Source organism: Plecotus auritus (genome assembly GCF_963455305.1).
Source record: "Plecotus auritus genome assembly, chromosome: 10".
In the NCBI taxonomy this organism is placed as follows: Eukaryota; Metazoa; Chordata; class Mammalia; order Chiroptera; family Vespertilionidae; genus Plecotus; species Plecotus auritus.
This window is the reverse complement of record NC_137785.1, coordinates 58039812-58055528: the sequence shown is the minus strand read 5'-3', so window position 1 is coordinate 58055528 and position 15717 is coordinate 58039812.

Genomic DNA, 15717 nt, shown 5'->3' with positions numbered 1-15717 from the left:
GTCCGACTGCCCGTTTAGGCCCGATCCCGGTAGGACCAGGCCTAAACGGGCAGTCAGACATCCCTCTCACAATCCAGAACTGCTGGCTCCCAACTGCTCACCTGCCTGCCTTTCTGATTGCCCCTAACTGCTTCTGCCTGCCAGCCTGATCACCCCCTAACCACTCCCCTGCCAGCCTGATGCCTAACTGCTCCCCTGCCAGCCTATTTGCCCCTAACTGCCCTCCCCTGCAGGCCTGGTCCCCCACAACTGCTCTCCCCTGCAGGTCTTGGTCCTCCCCAACTGCCCTTCCCCGCAGGCCCAGTCATCCCCAACTTCCCTCCTCTGCCAGCCTGGTCACCCCTAACTGCCCTCCCCTGCAGGCTTGATCACCCCAAACTATCCTTCCTTGCAGGCCTGGTCCCTCCCAACTGCCCTCCCCTGCTGGCCATCTTGTGGTGGCCATCTTGTGTCCACATGGGGGCAGTCATCTTTGACCACATGGGGGCAGCCATCTTATGTGTTGGAGTGATGGTCAGTTTGCATATTACTCTTTCATTAGATAGGATAGAGGCCTGGTGCACGGGTGGGAGCCAGCTGGTTTGCCCTAAAGGGTGTCCCGGATCAGGGTGGGGGTTCCCTTGGGCAGCCTGGGCAAGGGGCCTGTGGCAACCCAAGCGGAGGCCCTGGTATCTGGGATTTATTTATCTTCTATAATTGAAACTTTGTAGCCTTGAGCAGAGCCAAGCCTCCTGCTTGCTCTGTGGCCGCAGCCATTTTAGTTGGGATTTATTTATCTTCTATAACTGAAACTTTGTAGCCTTGAGTAGAGACCTGGGCCCACCAGGGTGTGCGGAAAGCTTGGCTTCCTCCATTGCTGGGGAAACCCAAGCCTCCTGCTCGCTCCGTGGCCGCAGCCATCTTGGTTGGGTTAATTTGCATACTCATTCCTGATTGGCTGGGGGCATGGCTTGTGGGTATAGCAGAGTGATGGTTAATTTGCATATTACTCTTTTATTAGATAGGATATGTATATTAGAGGCCCGGTGCATGAATTCATGTATGGGTGGGGTCCGGCCAGCTTGGCCAGGGGGTGGATACATGGGTGCGGTTGGCCAGCCTGCCTGCTGGTTGAACTCCTGGTCAAGGGGACAATTTGCATATTAGCCTTTTATTATATAGGAGGATATACACTGAGTGGCCAGATTATTATGCGTTCAGAGATCATAATAATCTGGCCACTCAGTGTATAGTTTTCATCAACCACTTAGTATTCCATTAAGTTATTTAGCTTGCTCCCAACTATGTTAATTTACACTGCATTCTCTTGTTTTATAATGAAGATCTTTAGTACAATGACTATTCTTATGCTTACATGCTGCCACAGCTTTGTGAGTATATCGACAGGGTAAATACAGGGCAGTCAGAGAGGGTTTCAGCCAAGGGTCATGTGCACTGTTTAAACTCTAGGTCGACTTTGCCAAATTTCCCTCCAAAGTGGCTGCATCCATGTGCCCTCCCACTTGCAGACTATGAGCTGTGCTCTTTACCGTGTCCACTTACTTCCACGTCCGTCACGTGATGCTCCCACCAACGTATGATGCAGGCATAGTAAGGATGGCACCCTGATACTAGCATGAGTCAAGGCTAAAGATGCAGAGATAAACAAAAGGTCATTACCCCCTGCTCTACCTCTGGCAGATAGAGAACATATGCAACTGGGACTTTGCCATCCCGGGCTCTCAGAAAAGAGCTTGGACCTAATAAAGTAGCATTAACTTAGAGTTTGGGATTGAGCCATGACCTTCTATGGTTTAAAGACATTCTCCTTCCTTTGTATTAATTCCATGGAGGGGGGGGGGGGCGGGACAACAACTTGAAAGTTTTATATATTAAAAAGTCCCAAAGGCATTTAAACATCAATTTACATTTTTTTTATAGAAATGAAACATATCGAACATGTGCTTTACATTTCCTTTAAGATGATGGAGGCTTAAAAGAAAAAAAAAATAAACCTAATGGGAATGCGTTAGGAGAACCCCACTCCACGATATGGTGAATCTAAGATATAGAAGACATTTGGAGCAGGTCAGCATGGTGGGGTGGTTCTTAGAGGGCTCTTTTGACCCCTCACAGGAGATTTCAAAGAAGGTGTCAGCTCTCTGAACCCAGGGTTGGGCTCATGGCTTGGAGGAATATGAGATATTTCAAAAGTGAGGAAGGAATCAGAGCTATGAAGACAATAAGAGACAGCCTTTGTCCTCAAGAGTTGAAGTTTTAGTGAGGAAACCAGATGTGGAGGAGAGAACGATAATGAAATGGGATCCATGGTGTATGACACAGCGTCGGGTCAGGACAGAGTAGGACACGCACCCTCCCTGGTGTGACAGAAGGACGAGGGGAGACCTCCTCATGGAGAAGACGTCTACTCACTGATAATCCTTTGTCGTGAAAGGTGGTCCTGTGGGTGCAGGGTGGGTAGCAGCAACCCTGGCCTCTACACTAGACGCCTGTGGCACCTCCCCCAGTCATGACCATCAAAAGTATGTCTGTAGATACTGCAAAATTGTCCCCCTGGGGAGCAAAATCCCCCTCGGGGAGAGGAGAGCGCTCCTTCAGCTACCGTGTCAGCCCGCTGTACCAAGTACTGACACTCGGCCATCAAGATGCAGGGACTAGGACCCTGTCCCCAAGAATCCCACGTCCAGTCAGGCCACGGGGTGTGGAGGTGAAGAGGGCTTGGAGTGGGGCAGTCAGGATCCAAGGACGGACCTACGGCAGAAGCAGGACAGACCTAGGACAGCTCCTGACTCGGCCTCAGATTAGCTATGAGAGACTTAGCTTCTAAAGAAAGTATTTTTCTTCAAGTGAGGTTCCAAAATCTGGAACTCTGAAAAATGCTAAACGTGCAATAAGGAAAAGTAATAGCACCTCTTGTTGTTTTATTATTTGCATGCACACAATGAATCGGATAGGCCAGTGGTCGGCAAACCGCGGCTCGCGAGCCACATGCGGCTCTTTGGCCCCTTGAGTGTGGCTCTTCCACAAAATACCACGGCCTGGGCGAGTCTATTTTGAAGAAGTGGCGTTAGAAGAAGTTTAAGTTTCAAAAATTTGGCTCTCCAAAGAAATTTCAATCGTTGTACTGTGGATATTTGGCTCTGTTGACTAGTGAGTTAGTGGACCACTGGGATAGGCTAATGTTGATGGTGACCTCTCTCCCCGCTCCTGAGCAGGGCAGCCTTTTCATTGGTGGCCACAAAGAACAGGAGGGCAGTTTGTTCACAGCAATTGCCTGTGGGGTCCTACAATCTCAGGTCAGCTCACGAGCACCCCATTTGGCAGTCATGGAGGCCTTCCTCACAGTGATGCTAAGGGGGGGACAGAGAGGGCCGAGCAGCATGAAACAACGCGCATGCCTCATGACACAGAAGCAGGTACATACGAGCTTGTATGCACTCAAATTCTCATGCTCTTTATGGCATCAAAAGCTCTACTTTCTTTTTCTCTCTTTCAATCCTACCTAGACGTTGCTCATGTGAAGGCCCTATAGAATGATATATGATCCCCCCACGCCTAAGAGCTGCCTACTGACATGCTCAGATGAAAAACGATAACCTGTTCTCACATTATGGGAAATGTTCTGGAGTCTTGGGCAAATGTGTTTGGCACTTGAGCAGCCTTCCTTGGTAATAGTTCTAACACTAGTTGATTTTCTTCCGGATATGTGCAAGTTGTATATCACTGTAATAAAATCTTGCAAAGAACACATATTTAGTTTGCATTATACCCTATTTACTATCCTTCAAAAGCCATTTAAAATTTTTTTAATTTATCTTTATTGTTGAAAGTATTACAGATGTCCCCCTTTTTTCCCATTGATCCCCTCCACCCCACACCTGCCCCTCCCAGGCCTTCGCCACACTGTTGTCTGTGTTTGTGGGCTGTGTATATATGCATATAAAGTCCCCGGTTCATCTCTCTCCACCACCTCCCCACTCCTGCCTTCCCTCTGAAATTCATCAGTCTCTTCCATGCTTCTCTATCTCTGGATCTATTTTGTTCATCAGTTTATTTTGTCCACTAGATTCCATATATATAATTTAACAGAAGGAAGACACACATCCAATTAAAAATGGGCAAAGGACCTAAAATATACACTTCTCCAAAGTGGACATACAGAAGGCCAAGAGACGTGAAATAATGCTCAAAGTCTCTAATCATCCTAGAGATGCAAATTAAAACAACAATGAGGTGTCACCTCACACCTGTCAGGATGGCTATCATAAACAAACGACAAGTGTTGGCGAGGATGCGGAAAAAGGGAACCCTAGTGCACTGCTGGTGGGCATGCGGTCTGGTGCAGCCGCTGGGGAAAACACAGCCATTTTTTAGATTGTTAAATTCAGTACTGAAAGTGCAATATGTATTAGGGTCACCTATAAGCCACATCATTACATATGCCAAACAGTACAAAGTTGTTCCAAGAGTTGAGGAAGAAGAGAATTCTTCCCTCCTGTGGCCAAAAAGCCTAAACTAGAAGGAAACCTCTGAGCTGAACCACAGTGAATGGCTGTGATGTGGTCAAGCAGGAACTGAAGACAGACAGTCCATGTCTGTATAAAAACACGCACGATTTAAGGCAAAGAAATAGGAAATAGGGCCATAGAACATGATAGTTCTGGTTTTAGCTAGAATATCAGAAGCAGTGCACCACAGAATTACCTAATGCTAGTTCACTAACCACTCATTCAACAATTAATTGTATAGCCGCTCAAATGAATCCAGCACCTTGCTAGGTACTATGATACATATACTAGAGAGAGAGAGAGAGAGAGAGAGAGAGAGAGAGAGAGAGAGAGAGAGAGAGAGAGAGTGTGTGTGTGTGTGTGTGTGTGTGTATCTATCAGCCGTGGGCAAACTACGGCCCACGGGCCGGATCCGGCTGTTCTATCCGGTTCTCTCGCTCTCCCCTCCGCTCCTTTACTTTGAATTTATATTAGTTCACACAAACACTCCATCCATGCTTTTGTTCCGGCCCTCCGGTCCAGTTTAAGAACCCATTGTGGCCCTCGAGTCAAAAAGTTTGCCCACCCCTGATATAGATAGATAGATAGATAGATAGATAGATAGATAGATAGATAGATAGATACACACACACACACAACCTGGATCTTTCTACAATACCAAAGAACAAAACAACAATTATGGAGTTGTCAACATCAACTGGTAGGGATAAGGGAGAAATGTTTATATTCTAAAAACGGAGTAAGGACTCTATAGTGTCACTAGTATGATTAAATATGTCATCCCAAATTTGGCTCTGTTCACTAACATATGAGGTTATATATCAGCCTTGCTTTGTATCCTCCTGGAAGGAACATGACCCAAGATGTACCTTTATCAACTCCCCTTTCCATCACAATTCATAGTTCCCGAGGACTGCCTCTGTCCTAATGGATGAATTCAATTCACAGAAATTAATTGTTCCCGGAGTTCTTTTCATCTCTTGAAATGCAGGGCACCACAATGGGCTGAAGGAAAAGGCTGTGACGACAACCTACATTGCTGCTAACTAATCACATTCAGTGGGCTTTATCTGGGCCGCACATGCCTTGAAGACTCCTTTAATATACTTCTAAAAATGAATAAGGCCATAGAAGAGGAACCCATTAATGACTACTCACAGAGCCTGTTAAAACGTTAACACAGTTTATTATTTAGCACTGCAAATCAAATTAATTACAAATATTGGTACTGATGACATATGCATAATTAGTTTTTAATCTTGACTGCTTGAACACAGTTGAGGTGCAAAGAAAGACTTCTAAGGGCTTACTGACTATATTAATAGACTGCTTAGAGGCAAACTATTGAAATTCGTACGCATTTTATCCTCATGTAACTCTGACAGCTCTCTTGTGATACTGAATAATCCAATACCAACGTGGCCCAAAATGACTGAGCAAGCACTTACCAGAAATGGAAATCAGCATCTACCGAGAGATGATGCCATGTTCAAGAAACACACCTTTCCAAGTTACTGTTCTACAGTTACTACGGTTCCCAAAGCTTAAATTCATCCAATACACAAAATCAGTGTTCTACTTGGATCAAACTGGTAGTGTCTGGAATTCGGTGCCCTGTAAACCTAAATAGGTGCACTGTTGGATAATGACTAAGGTCCCCCCAAATCTACCAGGATGTTCCTGATAAACTAAAGACCATTTGGCTTTCTGTGACCACAAACACGTCATTTTACATTACTTTAAGCTAGAACGGGGATGACAGAACACACCTCCTGTTTTCTAACTCTCCCAGGAATTTGAAGTCTCTTCCAAATATGCACCTCAAAACAATTCTGTACAGCAAAACAGATTTCATAATCCCTCTTGACGAGAGAGCAAGCTGACAATTTTTGTCATTTTTAAATGACTGTTCTTCACATGTGTTTTTCTCTCCCCCTTTATCTCCCGTCTATCTCCACTCCCATCAGAAAATATCAAATACAATTTTTATCATTTCACAGGCGTATTTGTCATGGGATTGCCATTCTTGCATCATGAGAGCAAACTATGTGAGCACATGGAATGAATTCCAATACCATTTTGGTCGTTCAGTCAAGGTTCCATAAGCACCAGGTGTCTAACACAAGAAAATACTTAAGATATTTGGTGTCTACTGTTCTGAACTTGTCATTTCCAAAATGCTCCTTTATCAAGAGCCCTGCATAATTAGCATGTGCCCCCAAAAAAGGGCTACAGAGGGCTATTTCCAATCTGCCCAATGGGAATTCTCCCCCCCTGAATGGTTACGATGCCTTAACAAAAAGTGCTGAATTTTCTGTGCTACAAAGTCGCATGTGCCCCAGCTGGGCTGCAAACACTATGGTGTTTCCAGCATCTTCTCCGCTTTCTAGGAAGACCTGTGAGGCAGGTGAGCTTAGGACTACAACAAACAGAATGAGCACAGAGAGCTTTTTGCCACGTTTATTGACATTAAATGCTAATTGGTCCAGAGCTGCAGACAATTCCAAGGCACAAAATAGTGCGCAGCTAGCTTGAAGTCTCTTCAGAAGGCACAGACGCTGGCCCATTGTAGGTGAGCTCTTTGTTGAGTTATCGAATGAATGAATGAATGAATGAGCAAATCAAGAGGAAATCCCCCATTTTTTGGTAGGATTTGGGCTCAAAACTAACTTCAGGCCTACCAGAAGCTGTTACTGATCACGATATTATCCATAATTAACTATTATGTAGCTCACATATACACATCTCATCCAGCCAGCTTCTACCTTTGTCTGGCCTTTCAAGTTCTCAGAACTCTGACCGGTTCTATTTCACTAGCTCTTTTGAGGGTAGAGATTGTTATCCTCATTTTTCCAGGATATGGATAAGCCTAACTGATGAGATACGATTGACTATTGTTATGGACTGAACGTATATATCCCCCAAAATTCACAGACTGAAATCTCAGCCTCAAGGGGAGGGTATCAGGAGGCGGGGTAATTCGATCATGAGGTGGAGCCCTGTGATGGGCTTCGTGTCTGTTGGGAAATGCATTCTCTTCCATGAGGCCTTTTGACATTCACTTGACCACATAAAAATGGACCTTGGACCTATAATATTTCTTTAAAAAATGTTTTTATTGATTTCAGAGAGGAAGGGAGAGGGAGAGAGAGAGAGAAAAACATCAATGATGAGAGAGAATTGTTGATCAGCTGCCTCCTGCATGCCCCCTACTTGGGATGAAGCCCAAAACCCAGGTATGTGCCCTGACCAGGAATTGAACCGTGACCTCCTAGTTCATAGGTCGATGTTCAACCACTGAGCCACACCCTCCCAGCTGGATCTGCAACCTCTCCTTACCAAGAGATAGAGAGTCCTCACAGCCTGTGCTGGACTCCTCACCTTACGTAGGAATAGCTTTCCCTGTTTCAGACTCAGGTGTGTGTCATATGCCACCTGCTCAAACCCACTGCCGTATCTGTCCTCTTTGGGGAGTGGCCAAGGTCCTGCTGTGGCACAAGCGGGGTGTAAACAGACCAGATGCCCTGTGTTGGCTGCCAGGAGGGACCCGTTGGCCATGGGGAACCCACTCCCACCTCTGAAGCTGGTATTGCTCCGTCTCTTTCTATGTGAGTAAGGTATGACTCCATTCAGCACGTGACTGCCTTGAGTTTGCACTGGTGACTTTACCACCAAGATGCAGTGGGCCGAAGTGCTCAGACTCTGGAGGCATCAGATGCCCTTGCTAGACAGTACCCTCTGCCCTGTGAGACCACAACAGAAGATGGTCCTTTGTGAAGGAGGATGGGGGCGTTTTCCAGACACCAGATCTGCTGGCACCTTGATCTTGGACTTTCCAGCCTCCAAAGCTGTGAGAAATATGTGTTTGTTGTTTAAGCCATCCAGTCCGTGGTTGCCATAGTAGCCCAAACTGACCAAGACAGACACCTGTATAAGGCTGAGAACAAGCAGTGCAAATAAGTTTTACTGAGAATGTCATCTTCAATCCATTGGAGGTGGCTTTTTGGCGTGTGATGCTGAGAAGAGAAGCAGCATACAAGTTAGAGAGAGAGAGAGAGAGAGGAAGAGAGAGAGAGAGAAAGAGAGAGAGAGAGAGCGCAAAGTATGTCATGGACACTGGATAGGAAAGTGGCAAGTAGGTGTGCCACATTTGGCTGATCCTAATGAAGAATTATACGTGTCACTCTATTCTTCTACCTCTCTTATTTCTTGTGGAAAGAAACCGTTACTTTTCTCTAATCCTACAGAACCAAACTTAGCATACTTTTGGTGCTCAACGTGGATCCATTCATTAAACTGACTAAGCAAAATGACCGCTGGCTAGTGTCAAAGGTTGTGATGCTATTATGATGGTAACAAGAGCAACAATACCAACAAAAATGACGAAATGTGTTGGTTTTTATGAGCAAGGTTTGAATCTAAGACATGTAAATTCTCCATGATGGACAACCTTACCTCCCCAATGGATCCAAAGGAATTCAATAACAGCATTCTTTCCGATAGAATGATCTCCCTCTCCTATCCCCTTACTGTTAGTTGAAAATAAAACCTGAATGCTGTGTTTTCTCATGCATCTTCGAGATTTATTCATGAGTCACAGCTGAATGCTCTTTGTGTTGTACTGATGCAAACAAACATACATTAAAAAAAAAAAGAATCAGTTCCATTATCTAGGTAGATATGTGTCTGTCAGCATCCGAGAGAATAGCCATCCTGGATGGTATATGTATTCAGCCACTCTTTTAAAAACATCAGTCAGGCATTGTAAGACATATACCCACAGCAAAAGCAATGACCTTTAGATGTGTCTCCCCTCCTATTATCTACACACTGTGAAAATGAAACAAGTTGGTATTGGAAATCCTTGTAATATCAGTTTAGAAGCTATTTATTTCAAATGTATTCTGCTTGGTGCACCAACCATAATTTTATTAACAATGGCAATGTAGTGAGACATTATTCAAAGAAATTCTAACAGTTATTCATTCACTACACCCCACTACCCTCAACACCACATACACACACACACACGTACACACACATACACATACATACACACACATACACACACATACACACACACACATACACACACTCCTGTTGAAAAGAATCACAGGACTCTGTGGTGTGCTTTTTCTCTCCCAACGAACGATCCTACAGTCATTTAAAATCTTTATAACATTTTTAATTAAATTTCTAAAACCTTATCAGGTATATAGTGTCTTCAAGGGACATAGCTTTCGCAGGAACCACACAAGCCTTGTAATCTTTAAAATGACTCAGCCACAGTGATTAATCGATCCTTCCATGCTCTGAGAATAAAAAAGGAGTTTTATTTTGAGAAGATATTTTCGCTCGGATGTTTCTTTAGACGTAGGACACATTCTGTTAGTGCTGCAGCCAAACTTAATTCCTGCCGCTGCACCTCTCCACCCTCAGTGACTCCCAACACTGGAAACACTCGGGAGAGAACCACTGTTGATGACACTTAATGAAAAAAAAAATCCTAAGATTATCTGAGATAGAAACCTGTGCAATTAATCAAGCTTATGCCTGTTGGCCTTTTCATCTCATCCCCCAAATACAATCCATTGCCCATGAAAGTACTCCGCCCTCCCCACAGCAGAAATCATGATGCAATTGGCCGCTAACTGCCTGGCCGCTGAGCAAAGCACGTGTGTGAGTTGCCATTGATCTTCCCCAGGCCCAACACATAACGGAGCCAACACGTGCTGCTCTCCAAACCAGGCATACGCCTACAAAACGATCTCATTTCATCAACGATTAGTTTCCGATCGCCGCTGTAACAAATCACTATAAGCGCGGCGGTTTGTAAAAACACAACCACCACAACACGGTTATTCTCTGGAGTCAGAAGCCTCCGATGAATCTTGTAGTGATAAGACCAAGGTGCTGGCAGCGCTGGTTCCTCCGGGTGCTCGGAGGGGAGAATCCGTGCCCTTGCCTTCCCCAGCGTCTAGAATGCTGGCATTCTTTGGCTGGCAGGGTCTTCCTCCTCCTTTAAAGCACACCCCTCTCATCTCTGCCTCTGTCACCTCCCTGCCTTCCCTTCTTCGGAAGCCAAAGGTCCCTCTGTCTCTCTTGTGCAAGGACCCTTGTGACTGCATTTCGGATCCACTCAGATGATCCCGGATCATCTCCCCATTGCAAAATCCTTCACTTAATCACACCTGCAAAGGCCATTTTGCCATATAAAATACCACTCACAGGTTCTAGGGCAGCCGTGGGCAAACTACGGCCCGTGGGCCGGATCCGGCCCATTCGGCTGTTCTATCCGGCCCGCGGATCTGAAAGAGCGGAGGGTTCTCTTGCTCTCCCCTCCACTCCTTTACTTTGAATTTATATTAGTTCACACAAACACTCCATCCATGCTTTTGTTCCGGCCCTCCGGTCCAGTTTAAGAACCCATTGTGGCCCTCGAGTCAAAAAGTGTGCCCACCCCTGTGGAGTAAGATAGAAATATCTGAGGGTGACATTCCACCCACCACATCAGCTAGCAAGTTGTGTGTCAAAAGAAGATGAAAATAGAATTGATTTCTCTTTTGAAATTAGGCATTCCTCAGAAAGAGTATACGGAATAGAAGAAAGAGCTTAAAAAACCACACCACGTAAATCTAACCTGGAATGTCAAGCTCGGTCTCTAATACGGTGTGGAAGCATTTTTTTGGAAGTGAATCAAGATCAGTGTTACACTATTAAGAGCTTGGAAGCAGAGCCTTTAGACCAACAGGAGTCCAACTTCAGCTAGCTCGAGGAGAAAAGAACCATCGGGGGGCTGGAGGGCTCAGCTCTGACTCTGGGAAGAAACCGAGAGAGAATGGACATGAAAAACATGACTTAGGTTACACAATAGGAACAGTTTGACTCGTGTGCTGTTTATGGACTTCCGTTAAAGAGGCTTGATCGAGGTGCTAAGCTTGGGTTATGAAGTCAAGATGCCTGGGGTTCCATCCAGTATCCAATAAACGGAGACAAATTTCTTAGAATCACAGCACCCACTTCCTCACATGGAAAACAAGATACGAGTTTTCAATACATGAACTTACCATCAGTATCAAATGAGACAGTATCTATAAACTACAAGAAATAGTGCCTGGCACATACTCTTAAAAATAAACTGGAGAAATCATCAACCCTTATTATTCTTGCAAACCCAATCATGAATCGTTTCTCAACTGTCCCTGAGCCTTTCTACATTTACCCAAGATTCAGACTCTATCAGCCGTGGGCAAACTACGGCCCGCGGGCCGGATCCGGCTGTTCTATCCGGTTCTCTTGGTCTCCCCTCCGCTTCTTTACTTTGAATTTATATTAGTTCACACAAACACTCCATCCATGCTTTTGTTCCGGCCCTCCGGTCCAGTTTAAGAACCCATTGTGGCCCTCGAGTCAAAAAGTTTGCCCACCCCTGCAGTCTAGATGGAATCACTCGAGTCCATCATTCCCTTGCTCGGGAGGATAGAAACAAAACAATAACAAAGAATCCCCCTCCTCCATTTCCATAGAGAAAGCAAAGCCCTATCTCACCCACTGAGTAGTAGCCTCTAAATGAGATGACAACCTGGACACCGAGCTGAAGGTAAAGGGAAGACAAAGAGTCAGCAGCCGAGGCTGACAGGTACAGGCAACATCCAGGTCAGAACAGGAGCAGCCAATTGAAAGGAACCCAGGAGCCACATCCAGTGGAACGATCCCGTGGCCACGAGACCATTCCCCCCACTTTTCCTGTTACTTTGTGGCCTTGGTTCATTTTCTCAATCCTCGTTTACTTGTGTCCCCTTGATGCAAGTTTAATTCTCAAACTTATTTTTTTGGTATCCATTAAAAAGTTTTTGAACACCAAATACGAATATAATTTATGAAAGTCTACTTATTGCACATGCACATTAAATATTTGTAATTTGCGGAAGTACTGTTAAAATGGATGCATTGCAAGTTTGGAAATGGGGCACACGGTAGAAGGTTGAGCTTTTGGTAAGGATGAAAGAAAATTTTACATTCATCTGAAACAATTTTATTATTTCATTAACACTTTCAAGTTCGACCTTAAGCAAATATAGAAAAATGTCACCAGCAGTTCATTCTGGGTGGTGGGTACATGTGTTACTTACATTTTTTCTAGTTTCTTAATTTTCTAATTTCTCAAATATACTCACACCAACTTAAACTATAATAGGCAACAGCCCTGAAACATGTTTTCAAAGCCCGAGTATTTAGTAATCTGTGCAAAACCATACAGTGGAGAGGAGCTAGAATTTGTTACAGTTGTACAACGCAGAATCAATAAAGAATGCATTAAGTTCATTGCATTTGGTCCAATGAAAACAGTCAAGTCCTATAAATATGAAAAAGACCACACAGCATGGAAGAGGGGCAAGTTCTGAATCATAATCCCCCAGTCCGATACCGCAACAGCTCTTTGTTCAGTTCTGTCCCAAAGACTATGGGCTCCAGAGAAAAATGGACTTTTGCTCATATGAAGTAGAAAACTCCCATCCATGAGTACAGCAAGTCAATGGACTCCCGTTGCTGAAGGGTGTTCAAACAAAGCTGGACCAGGAGCAAGGCAAGAAAGGTTGTAATTCATTAAACAGTCCACCGCAAAGATCACAGTTAGCTTCAAACCAGAAACAATCTCGAAGGGGCTACCCCTCCCTGCCTACAGGTGAGAAAACTGAGGCCCAAAGACGGGTGACCAGCATCGCATAGCCAGGGTGTCCTGCTCTATGAAACCTACTTTGAGGAATGCTGTGCTAAATCAAATAAATATTAATATATGACAAGCTTACCAAGCTGAACAAAGTTATCAGGCTATGGAGGGACTGGACAGGGGCTCTCATCCACCACTCAAGTTTTTGTGTGTTTTTTCTAACGCACTTGTATTGCATGCATGACCTACCAGCTGGAAAATACTGTTGCAGACAAGGAAAGATTATCCCTCAGGGCAGTGGTCGGCAAACTGCGGCTCGCGAGCCACATGTGGCTCTTTGGCCCCTTGAGCGTGGCTCTTCCACAAAATACCACGGCCTGGGCGAGTCTATTTTGAAGAAGTGGCATTAGAAGAAGTTTAAAAAATGTGGCTCTCCAAAGAAATATCAATTGCTGTACTGTTGATATTTGGCTCTGTTGACTAATGAGTTTGCCGACCACTGCCTCAGGGAATCATTTCATCTGACGTCATCTCTGTTGACTTCTGGCTCCAGTGTTCCCCCGTTGAGAGGACCCCCAGACTCTAGTCTAAGTGAGCATTGGATTGCTACCAAGTGTAGGACTCTGGGGCTCTGCTGGACATGGCTCAATTCTCAAAACAAAATAAGCCCTCGATCTATGTTGTTATTGGTGACGCAATGATTAAGTGAACGGTGGAATCGCTTTCAATCTGTGCCCCCTCATCAGATTTTTCCTTATGATAACCCTGTCCATTGGATCCATCAGGCCATCCCTCGTCCCCATTAAAAAAATCACTAGTGTTTCCTTATACAGGGAGTATAGAAAAAATTCTATTTAGGAAAAAAAAAAACTCAGAAAATTGAATTTTGATCATTGATTTTGCCCCTGAAAACTAAACTAAATGCTCCACTCAACTTAATGCTCAGCTCTCCAGCCCAAACCCTCCAAGGCCAGCAGCTCCTCTGTGGGGCCCTCGAGCTGAAACTCTCGGATGCGCTGCAGATGAAGGCATGTTAAGCAGCATCCTGGTGGCAGGTGCTTGCAAACCACACCGGTGCCCCGCCCCCTGCAAAGCAATGATGTGCAGCGGAAAGAGTCTGTTTTAAAATATGTCAAAAAGGACACATATTCCTTATTATTTATTAAGCAATATAACCTGAAAAGTGAATATCACACAGACTTTTAGTTTGAAATCATGTGACCCCGACCATCCATCATCTGCTCTAGGTTGTATTTTTCTATGAACAGCAGTGCTCACACCTATTGCCTGGCCGGCGTGGCTCAATGATTGAGTGTCCACCTATGCGAGCCAGGATGCCACGGTTCAATTCCCAGTCAGGGCACATGTCTGGATTGTGGGCTCAATCCCCAGTGTGGGGCATGCGTGAGGCAGCCAATCAATGCTTCTCTCTCATCATTGATGTTTTTATATATCTCTGATATATATATGCTCATGCCTATAGAGCAGGGGTGGGCAAACTTTTTGACTCGAGGGCCACAATGGGTTCTTAAACTGGACCGGAGGGCCGGAACAAAAGCATGGATGGAGTGTTTGTGTGAACTAATATAAATTCAAAGTAAAGGAGCGGAGGGGAGAGCAAGAGAACCGGATAGAACAGCCGGATCCGGCCCGCAGGCCGTAGTTTGCCCACGGCTGCTATAGAGGGTTAGTCCCTTTCCCAGTGTTATTTGAATTTTTAAAATGATACTTACTATGAAAGTTTCTAGATAAAGCTTCAAGTGTTTTCTTATCTGACTAAATAACAATGTACAAACACTACAGAGAGGTTGGCTGCAAATCTTGCAAAATGGAAAAAACAAACACCATTTTGAAGGAAGAGCGATAAAAAAAAAAAAGGAAAACAAACTTCAAACCATGTCACAGGGAAGACATCCCTAGCAAGAAATACACTATCTTCTAAAAGTCAGATTTATAACTTCGGAAACACATTTTTGTTTCAAACAGAACAATAGAGCGAATGTAAGAAAACAATTTACTTATCCACACCAACTTCTACACTTACGGGAGCTGTTCCAGAAGCCTGGTCTAGAGATGACATCTGGAAAAACACAGGCTCGGGGAAGGATTAATTGGCCCCAAATGGGTCTTCCTGCTGGGGAAAAAGAGGAACTGAAGGCCAGAAGGAGAGCCTTCCCAGCTCATTATCTGATGCCCGACCCTGAGTTTCAGTGGCCAGCACCATCCTCATCACATCTTTATAAAACGTTAGCAAAATGTTCCCATCATCAGGCAAGGGCACTGGTGTCTATCCACACACACCTGCCTCAGCCTAGCATTCACAACCCTCCAGAATTGAGTATCACCTTAGCAAGCCAACAACAGCCCTCCACCACCCCTCCCTCAACAATGCCGACCCTCCCCTCCGACTGGCCAGCGTTCTTCAGTCAGCTCCACATCTCAGCACAAGGCACAGAGAGCCCCAGCTCATGGAACATCAGAGGGGCAGCTGGTGTACCATGGGACCGAGAAATTCGGAGTCGGAGTGGGCTTCAGTGT